Raw genomic sequence first — 14,500 nt, 5'->3', positions numbered from 1 at the left:
TTGCCAGGATTACCAAATACAATAAGTCATATTATCCTTATAAATGTGTATGCACCATCACAAACCCAACCAAGTTTACCCCTCCAGAAGAGTGCTCACTAACCAATTCAGTGAATATCACTCACGCCCAAAGGGCCTGCATCTTTTCACTGACTTTTTGAACTGGTTGTTCCTTTAATAAGTGAGAGTATTCCACCAGAGTCAATTGACTTGCTACAGAAAGACCATAAAACCATGAGATGCCACCTATGCTTACATGCTTAAACTTTATTATGTGGATCTGCTCTGCCATGATCACAGCCAGAGACATTTAAGTGCAAAACTAAACAGACATCTCTTTGGTCCTCTTTTTGAAAGCATGTTTCTCCAGAGAAAAACCCCTCTCACCTCAATTAAATGAACTTTCTTTGTCTCATAGACAGCTTAAGGAGAATAACGTACTGAAGTAAGAAATTTGAGATGCACTAGGAGGCCCTAGAGCAGCAGGACTGCCGGTGGAGACTGCTTACTACACTGATGGCAAAATCATGCATAAGTCTATGCAAAACGGCATGGTGCAGTGTACAAGGGGCATGTTGCTGTATGTTTAAAACTACAGCATTAGAAAAGAAGAGTGACTTTATGGTATAAATGTTTCATAAAGTCTTACACAGTCTAGAAGAGCTTGAAACGAAGAAAGAAAGTCTCAGCTTACATACTTCTCCCGCTACATGTGTGTGTGTGTGTTCACATAACTTGACAGTGCCATAACCGAACAGCCATGAGTCTATAACACCAGTTGGCACACAACAAACCACATGTGCCATGGCATCACTGGAACAGTATGTATTTCTGTACATCAAATGAAAAGAACAAGGCCCTATCGAAAGGAGAAATTAAAAGAATATGCAACGGAAACTCTGAAGAAACATGGGGGCAAAGGGGGGATGACAGTTACTTTTAATGTAATTGTCATCTTTTTCATTAGTAATTCCTCCAGAATTTAGCAGAGGTGGATCAGAGGGAAGAAAACTTCCCAATTCTCCTTATTTGCTCAGTCCACTAAAATAAATGAATATATAAAATAAAAAGGAGGTTAAAGTGGGAGACCCAGAGCATGCAAAGGAGATGAAAAAAGAAAGGCTGTGATTACTTAGGAAGTTGATGGGAAACAGACTTGACTAGGATTGAACCCTGTCAATAAGGTCTTGTTCTTCTCACCCAGGCCATTGCTCAAACTTTCCAGTCGCCCTGGAACATTTTGAACCAGCAGTGGCACTCGCTTCCTCTGCGCTTCCTTTCCAGGACTATCAAGTGATAGGGCAGCGCTTTACAATGAGTGGGAAACAGGCAGCAAGTGTGAAAGCTACTGGTTTCTGGCTCTAGCACAGCACAGCTGATTTACTGTCTGGTAATTGCACACAATGCGGATTCATGCTGTCCTGCACTGCGATACCGTATCACACACGGCCCCCAGGTTTCACGTTTCCCTTCCTTCTCTTTTCAGTACAGCAGCTGTCAATGCGAACAGCAACCAGAACAGCGATCAAAGTGTCAAAGAGTTTGCAGCTTGTAAGGATAGCACAGCTTCCATCTTTTCCTAGTGAGGTCAAGGAGTAAATAATATTAAGTAAGCTCTATTAAGTGATTTAAACCATTATCCATAGGAGACTGCATTACACATATAAATTCTATTATTAAAGCTATTGATTTCCATTTATACTACAAGCAGAGCTTTCAAGATTCAGGAATCACTAAACTAGGAAAGGAATATTAGAGGAACTAGGTGTTCAACAACAAATCTCAATTTTTGCTAGGGTTAGCAGATTTTGCTTTATTTGAGCCACATGCTGCCAACCATATCCACTAGGAATGGACCAGCACAAAGTGCATGACTTGGTCCAATCCATGAAGTTGGGGATTGGGGGCAGAGTCTTCCCTTTTGTAAGAAATGCTTATAGTCACCTTGATCCTATTTTGCTGTTTTACCCCAAGACTATCGGTTTAAATCATGTCCTCCTCAATACTGAAAAAAAGCCAATACCAGCTTAGGTGGCAGTGAGGACATGCAACCAGCAAGGCATTAGTATGCCCAGAGCCCAATCTGATCACTGAGGTAGCTATAGGTACCCGACTCCCCAAAGTCAACCACAAAAGCAAGGTGAAAAAACATAGTCTATACAGACTAGAGTGCTTGGTTACTGTGTTCCCTCCACTGGGCAATATGCTATTCTACTTTAGAAGTGTTGTCACATTTGAGAGCTTGCTTTTGCTAATATAAAGTACCCAGCTATTGCTATTCAGTTTATAACAAATCAACAAAACCTCACAGGCCAGAAGTAAGTCCCTTCGTCCATGGCCAAAACATCAGTCTTAAAAGAAAATAGCCTACAAACTGACTTTAAGTAGGATTGCAATGAGACCTGGCTCTGCACAGATATGTCAGACCAGCTTGAACGGTCAAAACAGTTTAACAAGACTGATTAAATAAACCACCTTAGTTAAAACAGTTCCTCATCAGCACACCCTGACATATCAGACTTGAAGAATTGCTATGCTGTCTTCAGCCAAATAGTAGTTTGAAAGCACATACAAAGAATGATACTTCAGCTGGCTTCCAAGACACAGCAGCAGGTTTCCAGCTGCTGCCTTACAACATGTCCGTAAAATTCCCAGACAAAAGAAAACAGTCACATAAACTAGAGTGAGACAACTTTAGGATGCAATATTTTATATTTAATATAGTAGTTAATGTCAAGAACTTCAATAAGCTTTGACACACTATCAAAGAAAACCTTTTCCAAAGGAGTGAAGAAATTGAGACATAAAGAGTTAGACAGTGCTTTGCCACAAACATCTAGAATAAAAAAAAGTATCAAGTTTGACTTGATCCACGAGCAGAAAACTAAAAACATGCAGAATTAAATAGCCTGTTTAACAATCCAAATCTCCTTTATTTTGCACTGTTCTACGCAGGGAAATTCCATTTGCAATGGACTCGTTTTGAATTTATATCAACACATTCAGAGAAGGCTGTAAAAGCAACCCCAAATGCAAGACATCTCTGTCCTCTTCCTTTGATATGGCCAGTTCCAACATCCTTCCACAGAGCTCCTGGATTCAAGAACTAGATTACGTCCTACCCGAGCATTTGTAACCTATAGCAGGGGACTCCCTCTTTCCCCCCAGCTCCTCTATGCTAAAAAAGGGTAGTGGAAGAAGTACTAGATGGATGAAGAAACTAGGGAAAAGAGACCAAGAGGAGGAGGAATAGGGTGCTTTTTATTACTGTTCCTAGAACTCGGAGAAGTATATGAAGTCTTTTTCAGAAGGAGGGAAAAGGAATTAAAAACCTAGCACAAGTGATTCAAGTGTATTATGACCGTAACACGGAGGAGAAAGGGCTCCCATTGCAGGGGGATAGTATAAACATTTGGGAAGAAACATCCCCACAGTATGGTGGTACAAATGACATTCCCTACAAACATGCAATGTTAAGAGATCCCAAAGCCATGCAAAGCATTGTGAGAAATCCTGCTGCAAGATCCCTAAAGAAACTGTCCACCAACAGCCCAGCTCTCCATTTCCTGAAACAATGGAGCTGCTGATATCAACCAGACTCCCAAACCTGACTCCCAGCCAGAAGAGACACAGTCCCTCAAAAAGTACCACGGATACTCAAAAAGTAACATGGATAACGCAGCAGGGAAGAGAGCTTAACTACTGTGCCATCTCCCATACACCTCATGCCTGTCCATTTGCAAATGGATTAGCAATAAAGCCTCAGAACATAAAAATGCAACACACCCACTGTCAGATACACTGTTTGAGGCAGGTGTTGGTTTTTTCATATTTCTATGATGGGCGTCTATGATGAAGTATCTGTCCATTTGCTACATGCTTATAGTTCTGCCCCGTACTTCTGTGTGTCACAAATACCAAGTTTTCAGACTTCATTATTCCTTTGGAAGAAAGTGCCATAATTTTCCACATATCACATGAAAGACCAAAGCTGGTTATACTTATAAAATTCAAAACTGAGTAAGGCTAGTGCCATGCCCTTAGGAATAACACTAAGAAGGTGAGTTCATGGAAGATCAAACTGTAGATGGTGTCAATTATCAAGGTCAGTCATAGCCGTTCTAAATTCCTTTTGAACTACAAACCATAGCTGTGCTCTGCTGAAGTTAAATTTTGATAGGTTCAATTAATCTGTTTGGGGGACAGTGCATGGAAAGAATAAAATTTTAAGCTTTTGCACAGCTATAAGCTAATGCTACTTCAGTGACTTATTGTGCTGGTTTTGGCTGGGATAGAGTTAATTTTCTTCATCGTAGCTAGTATGGGGCTACGTTTTGGATTTGTGCTGGAAACAGCGTGGATAACACAGGGATGTTTTCATTACTGCTGAGCAGGGCTTACACAGAGCCAAGGCCTTTTCTGCCCCTCACCCCACCCCACCAGCGACTGGGCTGGGGGTGCACAAGAAGTTGGGAGGGGACACAGCCGGGACAGCTGACCCCAACTGACCAATGGGGTATTCCGTACCATATGACGTCATGCTCAGCATATAAAGCTGGGGGAAGAAGAAGGAAGAGGGGGACGTTCGGAGTGATGGCGTTTGTCTTCCCAAATAACCGTTACATGTGATGGAGCCCTGCTTTCCTGCAGATGGCTGAACACCTGCCTGCCCATGGGAAGCAGTGAATGAATTCCTTGTTTTGCTTTGATTGCCTGCACAGCTTTTGCTTTACCTATTAAACTGTCTTTATCTCAACCCACGAGTTTTCTCACTTTTACCCTTCCAATTCTCTCCCCCATCCCACCAGGGGGGAGTGAGCGAGCGGTTGGGTGGGTCTTAGTTGTCAGCTGGGGTTAAACCACAACATTTAAACTGGAGTATGGTGACAGATCCTTTGGAGCAGGGAACACACACCACTCTAAAGCAACTTCTAAATTATTTTAATAGCAATCCATAACAACAACTATTCATTTGTTTGTAGTACTCCAATACTTCAAAAAAATCCAGGAGAGTAGAGTGTAATGTTATTTTTGCTGAAAAATGCACACTTCTAATCATTTCCAGTGATTTACGGAGGAAATCAGTCATTTTTTGTAGCTACTATAAACAGAACAGTGCTGCACTTTGTCCCAAGTCTTCAAGGCAATACTCAAGGTAAAGCATTAAAGCGTTCATAAAAAATTCTCCATACTGAAAAAAGGAAGAATTATGAACTCTGAAGTATTAAACTGATTTATTAAAGCTGCCACCCTCCAAATGCAGTAGTTATTTTGCTATTTTGATTTGTATTCTGGCCAAGTAAGAATAGGAAAACAAGTGTCCTTTTGTTTCTGTGGTCAAAAGAAAAAGTCAAAAGGCAACAAATGTTACAAAAAAAAAAAATCTTTGTTTTAAAACATTACCCACTTAATTGAAGGGGTTTTGTAATGCATTAACTGCAGTACAATAAAAAAATTAAGCAGGAGGAAAAGTTATCATTAAGGAAAAATCATTAGCAACAAAAACGTTCTAATTACGTTACTCTGTTCTTCTTCAATTAAGAGTTGTTTGAAAATAAAAGAAAAGCAAAGTTGCTTTGGAAAAGTGAATCACCCTGTTATTTCCTAGTCTGAGCTCCATCTGACCTTACACGCTATTCCACTGGTAAACTATTAAGTCATATTAAGAGCTGCAACTGCAGTTACGGACAACAGCAACAAGTTTTTCTTCCTTCCTCCCTCCAGTTACCTTTATCCAAAACAACATTATTCACATCATCAATATTTATAGCTATTCTACTGTGAACCTCAGCACAGACACTTCATCTTAAGAACCTCTGCATCACTCTACAGCCAACACGAACAGAATAAATTTGTGTAATTCAGATTTGCTCCTTACCATTAGGAAAGGCAACCAGTTACGAGTTTTGGCTCAACTTAAGCCCACAACAATAAGGTAGTCAGTGCAATGCTGCTGATTTTTTTTAAGTGTTTATATTTAAAAACATAAAACCTTCAGTCTAAAACACATACGATATCTACAATAATCAAACAGCTTGCATCTATCACACAAAAAAACCCAACATCTCAGCTTGGGAAAAGCTAGTTACACCACCAAACTGAGCATACTAAAGTTTTTTCCTGATTGCAGGAACTTGTGACACTTAATGTGTTATTTCCAAATACACTTACCACAAATTTCCCTGTGATGACAGTTAGGTGCTTGATAGCTTTTTAGAAAAAATTAAAAATCATGCCCCTAAACTCTCAGGCTGTGTGCTCAAACATTCAAGATACTCAAAATAACTACTAGTTTTCAGATGTTTCCGAAGAACTATTTTTATAAAGAGGAAAAGTACGAGTAGAGAGCCTTCTGAAGATTTTAAAGAACAAGCTTTTTCTGAATGCATGTTATAAGCCATAATACATTACTTTTTTGTTCAAATATGAATGTCTACAGTATACTAATATAAAACAAACCAGTTACAAACTTTGAATTTGAGAGAAACCTAGCTATATTTTCCTGTCTCACTAGTGAAGCCACAGGGATTGGAGGAATGTGCCTATAAACATGGACATGCAAATCATATGGACAACAGTCCACAAGAAAATTAAAACCTCTACTTATAGTGTTTGTAATGGGAAATCCGTAACAGTTTTAAAACCCACAAGATGATTGTTTTGCCCATCCCTGTTTCTTCCTGCTTTCAAAAAGCTACTGGTATCAGATGGTCTTTCACCTTTCCAAAATAGTAACAGCAGCTCCAATCAGCAGCAGCTATGAGCTTTTTGGACATGCCCATCATCATCCTCAAGTTCTCAGACTAACGCATCAGCCCCATTAGGTGACTAACGCTGCTGCAGCCGACTCAGGGGGAAACCCCTCAATCTGCAACAAATGCAAACTAACCCCAAACAGTACCCAGTGGAAACCCAAACACACAGAACCTAGTTGCACAGAGCAAAGAAACCAGGAAACCCAGGACTCAGCTGCAGGACACACTCTCAAAAGAGTAATTTTGACCTCAAGATTTGAAAGTTCAGAGTTGTCACAGTAACAAACCAGAAAGCCCAAAAATGGTTTTGGAAGAAATACAGTGGCTGTTATGTTTTAGAGAGATGAGTAATTTTGTGAAGTGACACCAGGAGGAAAATATGAAATCTTGGCATGCCATCTTTACCTTTAACATCCTACAGAGGAAAACCAAAACAAAAGCAGTAACATGGCTATTACTGTAACCGGGGAAGCCACCTGAACCTGGGACCATAGCTCAACACACATCCTACCAGAAATAATGGACCCACCTCACTCCCAGACAGAGCTATATGTATTTTTTTTTTTTTTGCTGCAGCAGCCTATTACAGCTGCTGAGGTTAAAGCTGCTTTCACCACCATAGCACCAGTCTCTCACACTGATGCTCAGCAGTCTTTCTACCACTGCTGCTCGCTGCCTGAGTTTATGTTACTTTAAGTTTAGCCCAAGACGTTGTTTCCTAACAGGGTGCAAGGTCAGTTATTTGAGAGAAACCAAAATAAATATCGCACTTGCTATCTTGTTTGCATGAGACCAAAGCCTAATGAAGGCGAGGTAAATGAGTGTAGACGGGGAAAAGGTTTTTAATTCATTCTTCTGTACTCAGTTTTACATATGGACACAGCAATTTAGGCTGAAATGACTTATTACAGAGAAACACAAAACCAGAAAGAAAGCATGTTCCAATTGGAATAGAGAAGCAATGCACAGTAAGACAACTTATTTTCTTGAATGTTTGCATGGTTAGAAATTTGACAATGCCATCAGGAATGCTTGATTGGTATGTCTTTAACAGCTCTCAGTCTTGCAGTATTTGCTTGGGTGGAAGATAAGCACTGATCCTGCAATGATACGGTCTGCCAGTTATGGGAGCAACCACTCTGTTCCCCTTCAAACTCTGTTTGAAGTTCTAGGGCAAGACAGCTTGTGTTGCAACTGATCATTAGTCTCTTAGGTATTGCCTCTCCCAGTTAGTATGCTGGGAGCCCAGTTTTTACTGGCCTGGCATCTACTGAAGCACAAATAGATTTTTCAGGAACTCTGCTTGTTGACGCAATTCCCTCCTTTTCATTTCAAGGCTCTCACGCTTCCCCATTTTCAATAACAGAGGTCTTTAAAAGGTGGCTCTCAACACTTTCCACATAGTTGTGAATATTCAGAGTGGCCAAGAGAGCAGCAAGCCTAAGTGTGATCATTATCATCCCGGAGCTCCGTGCAGCTCAAATTTCTCTGTACACCAGGAAGGGATACAATAAGAATCAAAAAAAGACCCCCTATCACAGCAATAAAATTCCTGACACTTTTGCAATGGAATAGAAAAGGAAATATCCAAACTGAAATTTCAAAACAAACGAACAAGAAAAACCCCACAGAAATCCCAAAGCTAAACTCTTGTGAAAGAATATCAACATTTGGACCGAAATGTTACATTTTAAATGACTCTCTACTTGGCTATTTGTATCATCTTTTCTTCCGGAGCAACTGAAGAAATGGTAACAGGAGAGAAATGTAACAGGAGGGCTGGAGAGTTGTTCCCTAACATTCACTCTACACACATGCTCTTCTTCCCCCTAACAGGGGCATGTTATGTATTTTGAGTCCTAAACACATAAAGCTACACTTCAATTCATTGAAAAACCAAAAATGATGGGAATCTTAAGACGACAAGTTCTTCCTATGCCTTCCAAAACATTGTCCTCACAAAAAAAAAAATCTAGAGAAACAATTAGCAAAGTCAAAGACACACGGTCTACAAAGATTTTAATACAATGCTTTTAGCCAGCTTTTCCAAAGATAGCACTTGCCAGAATTCCATGTTCTGCAACACGTTTTTATTATACCCAGAAGCAGCTTCACATTTTGTTGGATGTTTTTAAGCAAGAGTAAATAGGCTTCAGAAGTTGGTGGCGGTTTTTTGTAGTCTAGGATTTTTTTTTTCTTCTATATACACAATATATGTTCTATAGTATAATTGTAAATAAATTAAATCTATGGACTCTGTGGTAAAACCTGATTGAACAGAATTATTAATTCAGACAGTGCCTACCTTCCTCTGTAAGCAAACCAACTGTTAGTGAAGATGCTTAACTATATAAGAAATGCACTCATGTTCAAATCATTTAAGTATAGATTGATTGAAATTGGACATTAGACCTGAGACCTCTGTTCCACGTGGCTGCTCTTGCTAATCAAGCGCTCCGATGCCACATGGACTGAGCTTCCTGGTGGCAAGAAGCCAAGCAGGATAAGCATATCTAGGCGATAGCAAAAGGATGCAGTGTTTTTGCAGAGAAGGTTGCAGAAGGTCATCCTTATATTTACAGATACCATACAATGCCTTGTGTACCCAACTTCACAGCTTTCCCTTGTCAGCTTTGAAAGAGGAAAAAACCACCCAGTTTCATCAATTGCCAAGGTTCTTGTTTAAGGGGAACTAGAAAGGGAAAGTGAGCAATCACATTTGCTTGTCCTACCTATCAGGAACAGGATTTGGAATAGACAACTACTACAAAACCACCAGCAAAATACCTATTCCTTCGATTCACACAGTCTTAAAAATCACCTGCAGTTTTAGTTAGCAATAACCCCTTGTGTCATCTTCAAGTGCAGTTATCGAAAGAATTGTTTCGGCTAGCTAGCTTTCATGAACAGCTTCCTGACTGAGATTAGGACAGAGCTATACCAAGGTAAAGCAACTGCATAGTTTAAATATTTCTACATCAGTTTTGTTCCAATGAATTAGTTTTGCCTAGATCTCAAAACAGAAGAACTGTTTAAAACTTTCACAGAGAAGCCTTTAAGAAGCATCAAACCAAATTAAAGAGCTTGTCACAAACATTTCTTACTTTAACTTTTTTCATTTGCTGTTCCACAAGCCTGAAACTAGTTAAAATTAACTGCCTTTACAATCTGTGGAGAGACTGAGTACATAGGACACATTTTAGTCATTTTTTCTGTATTCATAGTAATTTCCTCTAATCTCAAGGTTTCTTTGCAGTTCATTTGAATCGCTTTGCGTCCTAGGAACTACAGGAAATACTACGGAAACCTCCCTGTCTCACTTACTTCGCAGTTCTGTTACATTTATTCCTGGTTACATTAATAACAGCCTACCAAAACCAAACAACACAGTATCACAATGTTACTTGTTTAAAATTCATAAATTCTTTAATTTAATTGCCAAGGGACATGAGGGTACGCTTTAACTGAGCAAACACAGCAGTTTTTGCAAAAAGGCAAACATGAAGAAAATAGTATCTAGTTTTTATTACAAACATTACTGGCACTTAAAAATGGCAACATCCTATCTTTTTTAGGAAACTCTTAATTTTCCATAGCAGGCACAGGAAGAGAACTCTTGGTTTTGCTAAACATCAATGGAAACTCAACAGCAAAGTGCAAGAGGTCCTCATTTTCAGAAACATGGGGACTCAAAACAGCCCTTTTCTTTGAACAATACACTAAGTCCCCTAGGAGAAGATTATCAGATATGTGTATACATAAGCCGTTCCTAAACTGAAGTACACGGGTCCTTCTTTTACAGCTATTAAGAATTACAGATTAACACCAGTGTGCAGCTTGACTATTTGGAATAGTCATGCTTCATATTTGCAGGTTCACCTGCCATCTGGCTTTTGCCTGGGCTGAGCCAACACCTCCAGCAAATAAGGAAAACAGATAGAAGTCAAGAAATTGCACCTTATACCTTATGAATCTTCTTAAATGTTTATGCATTGAATCTCTACAATATGCTCGAAGTAGGCAGAAAAAGGAAGCTTCCATACTGAACTACATCACACACGGAAAACTAATTTGAGCAGCCCTTAAGGAGTTCATCATTGCATCAACTAAGCTACTCGGCATCAAACCATCTGTCTTCTCCCTCTGCCTCATTCCAAGAGAAGGGGCATCATCCCTTTTCCTCCCATCCTTCCCCTTGAGGGTTACCCATTATTTAGAAAGTTTGAAGAGGCATCATAACAGGACTGTTATTTAGGCACCTGATTATATGACCTGTGCCCTGATCAAACTATACTACATGGTACCCTTTAGATGAGCATCCTCACTCTTTAGGGGCTGATTGCATTTATTTAGCACATCTGGAAATACACTGAACAATGTCTCAAGAGTATTAGTGAATGTTTTTGTACTAGTGAACACGCTGACAACCAGTAGGTGTACACAACCAGACAGCTAGCTTGACTGCTCTATCTTCACAGAAAACTGCTTAAGTGACATTGCACCAGCAGGCATTTTGGAGGAAGTTATTTGATTTATTGCAATCCAGAAAGAAGTCTACAACAAACTGCTTTGGGATGATGGTAAAACTCCACCTTCGGGATCCAAGGCATCACAGCTACACCCTTTCCCTCCCTCTCAGAGGCCAGTCATGCTGACTCACAACACTACATCTCATTCATTCAGAGCTGTGATTAGTACTGCAGTCATCTATGCCACCTGCTGTGTACAGACCATCCACAGACGCAGGCAGCCCTCCAGCCACACGCATGCTGCTCCCATGGCAGAATTCCAAATAAAAACTGTGGCTTCATGTTTGCACATCTTGTTTGTCAATATTGCTTTGTTTCTCCAAGAACAACTTGGCAAACTGACAGGCTAGAAGGGTGCTAGCTAGTGCAAAGCTGCTCCTTTCGGCTGGATGCCTACGCAGCAGTCGGCCACGTGTTGCAATTCAAGCATTCTGCATATCTGGATGACATGTGATGGGAATACGAACTTTTCTAGATCTTTTAAAAACCTTGCTGGTTTCTAAAGATAGCAGCTGTTCCAGATCCACAGGGAGAACATTCTGGTTTTTTCCAAATATTTCTATTTTATGTGAGACAGTGGTTAATGCGAAGGGATGTTCAGACGTGAAGGAAAATGTTTCCAGGTATTCTCAGGTACTTCTGTAGGGCAATCTCAACCTGGCAAACTAATTTAGCCATCATGTGACTAAAGTTTGCATCAGAAGGTAAACAGCAGGGATCCCAGGGAGGGGGTGAACAACTATAAGGACAGGCAGGCAAGGAGGGGTGCTCATCCTGCCGAAGTGTAACAAGAATTTCTCCAAAATTACTGGGATGGGACCAGCAAAGGGTGAGCTTGTTACTTACCTGCTGACAAGCAGGAAAGGTAAAATTTGTAGTTGCAGTGAAAGTTGTTGCACAGAGCTATTCAGACAGTGAATGATATGTTTTCCCACAACTATTGTCATATTTTAATTTTGTTCTGCCACTTTGCTTAAAATGAAAGTACTTCCCCAAAGAAATCTGGTGCCAGATATCTATTTACCCATTCTTAAGGCATTTCATGCTATGAGGATGCCAACCTACATTTTTCTCCACGTACCCATGCTTACATACATATGGTACATGCAAGAAGATTGTATCTGGTCAGTAAAAAGCATTTCATGTTATCTTGCATAAGAACAGTTTTCTTAGTAGTTCGTTTACATAAAAGCAGTAGCTAGGCACAGCACCAGCTCTTGAACAGCATCGGGAATTGTTTGTGCACAAACATTTCATGCATGGGGTCAAACACATTTCTCATCTATGCCAAATCAGTTTTCATTCAAGGACACACAAACAAGCGGATACATTCCTCACCAGATCACCCCATACCCTCGAGAGCTTAGTTGTTTCATGCTTCATTGATGCAGAATCCTAATGATTGCATAGCATCATGCTGCTTCCTTCCCCCTTTCACGAAAGCTAGTAATTTGTAAACGCTCACTTCATTTATATTTAGCTTTTCACATCAAATGGAGAGAAATTCACCATGTTGAAACTCAATGGTCCTAATGACATTTTGTGGAAGGTGGTGAGGAACCAAGAAGCAGCACAGGGACTGGCAGTCCCAGATGTCCACAGGAAAAACAAACGGAACACCAGTATCTTATGCACTCTATCTTACAATTTTCTCCATCTCCAAGTATTTATGCTATCTCTTAGAAGTTAGTAACAAGGTTAATAACATCTTTGTAAGATAGTTCTTCACTTTGCCTATGTTTATTCACAGCTTGAGGAAAATCCTAATAAAAATGCATCCCAATGCAACTGGCTAGACTAGTAGTGCAAGGCACTAAACGGAATCCTCTTTCTTCCCTTTTTAATGCATAGCAAGGCTGAGTAAAACAAATTACTCTTGCTGATGCCATGCAGTTAAAGTGCAAATGGCAAAGTCATTTCCACAATTTTTGTGTCATTCTCCTGACAAGAACTAAAGCTTGAAGATGTTGTAACAAGAGGTAAAGATTTAGTTGCACTGTCCCTCCTAGTTTAAAACACGCAAAGAACAGTCCTATGGGGCCTTGACTTTTGCCTTTGGCACGATTTGTGTTTGATGTCACCCAAGCAACTTAAATTTGGTTTTAAGCCTTTTTTTGCCATAAGCATAAGATGAATGATTATGCATAACATTGCTTATAAAACACCCTCAAATACTATAGCAACATATGCAAACAGTCCTGAAAACAGGAATGAAAACTGATTAAAACGTGTATACGAGCACATGTCCCAGCAGCAATTCTCAGGCAAACTTACCCTGTTGTTAGAAGGGGAAAAAAGGGAAGTTTTTTTTTAATTGCAGAAATATTAATAAATGGCACATTTAAATGTGTTTTTACAGAACAGGAATGAACAAACTGATGTTAAGATTGCTGGAAACAGTATGGTGGCTGCACCAACACATTTTGAATTGAACAGATTTGCTGAAATCCAGAAGAAAAGCTTGACTGGAAAATGAAGAGGCTATTAAGGTAATGTAAGCCTTAGTAGCCTCTATTGGATCCACTATCTGTGGTTCATTCAAGGATTAGTCAGCTAACTGACCTTGACAGTATTTGGTGGGACCATTTTTAATTAATTGACAATTTTAATGGATGATTTTACTAACACTAATAATATTTTATAGATAGAGCATGGAAACAAAGACAGACCTATGGGGTAACCGAGTCAGGGAGCAGTACTAAATCAACTGAAAGGCTCAGAAAGAAACCTTCAGCTTCCCTGTCAGCAATCATCGAGTACATTGCAGAACAGCTGGCAAGACCTTCTATTGCATCTCATCGCTTCTTTCTCTGGCCTTCTCCTTCACAAAATTATTTCCTCTTGATATCACCAGACACACAGTAATTGAGCTAAAAAATTAAGCTTGCTGTCTAAAGCAATCCTCCCACCTCTTTTCTCCATCTGGAGTTCAAGCCTATACAAGAATATTGCAACATTTCTGGAGGGTTTTCATCATTATTTCTTAAGAGAAGAGCTTCTTTAGCTCTTATGAGCAAATTGTCAATACCCACGAATTGGGAATACTTTATTAACATAAACCAGTTAGAATTTATATAGCTCTACTGCTACATATGCCATTGTATACTACATTTCTTATGCCAATAAAAATAAACTTCTTCAGGGCCTAGTTTATCACACACAAAAATGCTACAAGTTATTATCAAAAGGGGAGGGAGAATGGAGACAATTTAAGTA

Source organism: Fulmarus glacialis, unplaced genomic scaffold (assembly GCF_000690835.1).
Source record: "Fulmarus glacialis isolate BGI_N327 unplaced genomic scaffold, ASM69083v1 scaffold1337, whole genome shotgun sequence".
Classification (NCBI taxonomy): domain Eukaryota; kingdom Metazoa; phylum Chordata; class Aves; order Procellariiformes; family Procellariidae; genus Fulmarus; species Fulmarus glacialis.
Note: the sequence above shows the minus strand (reverse complement) of the source record.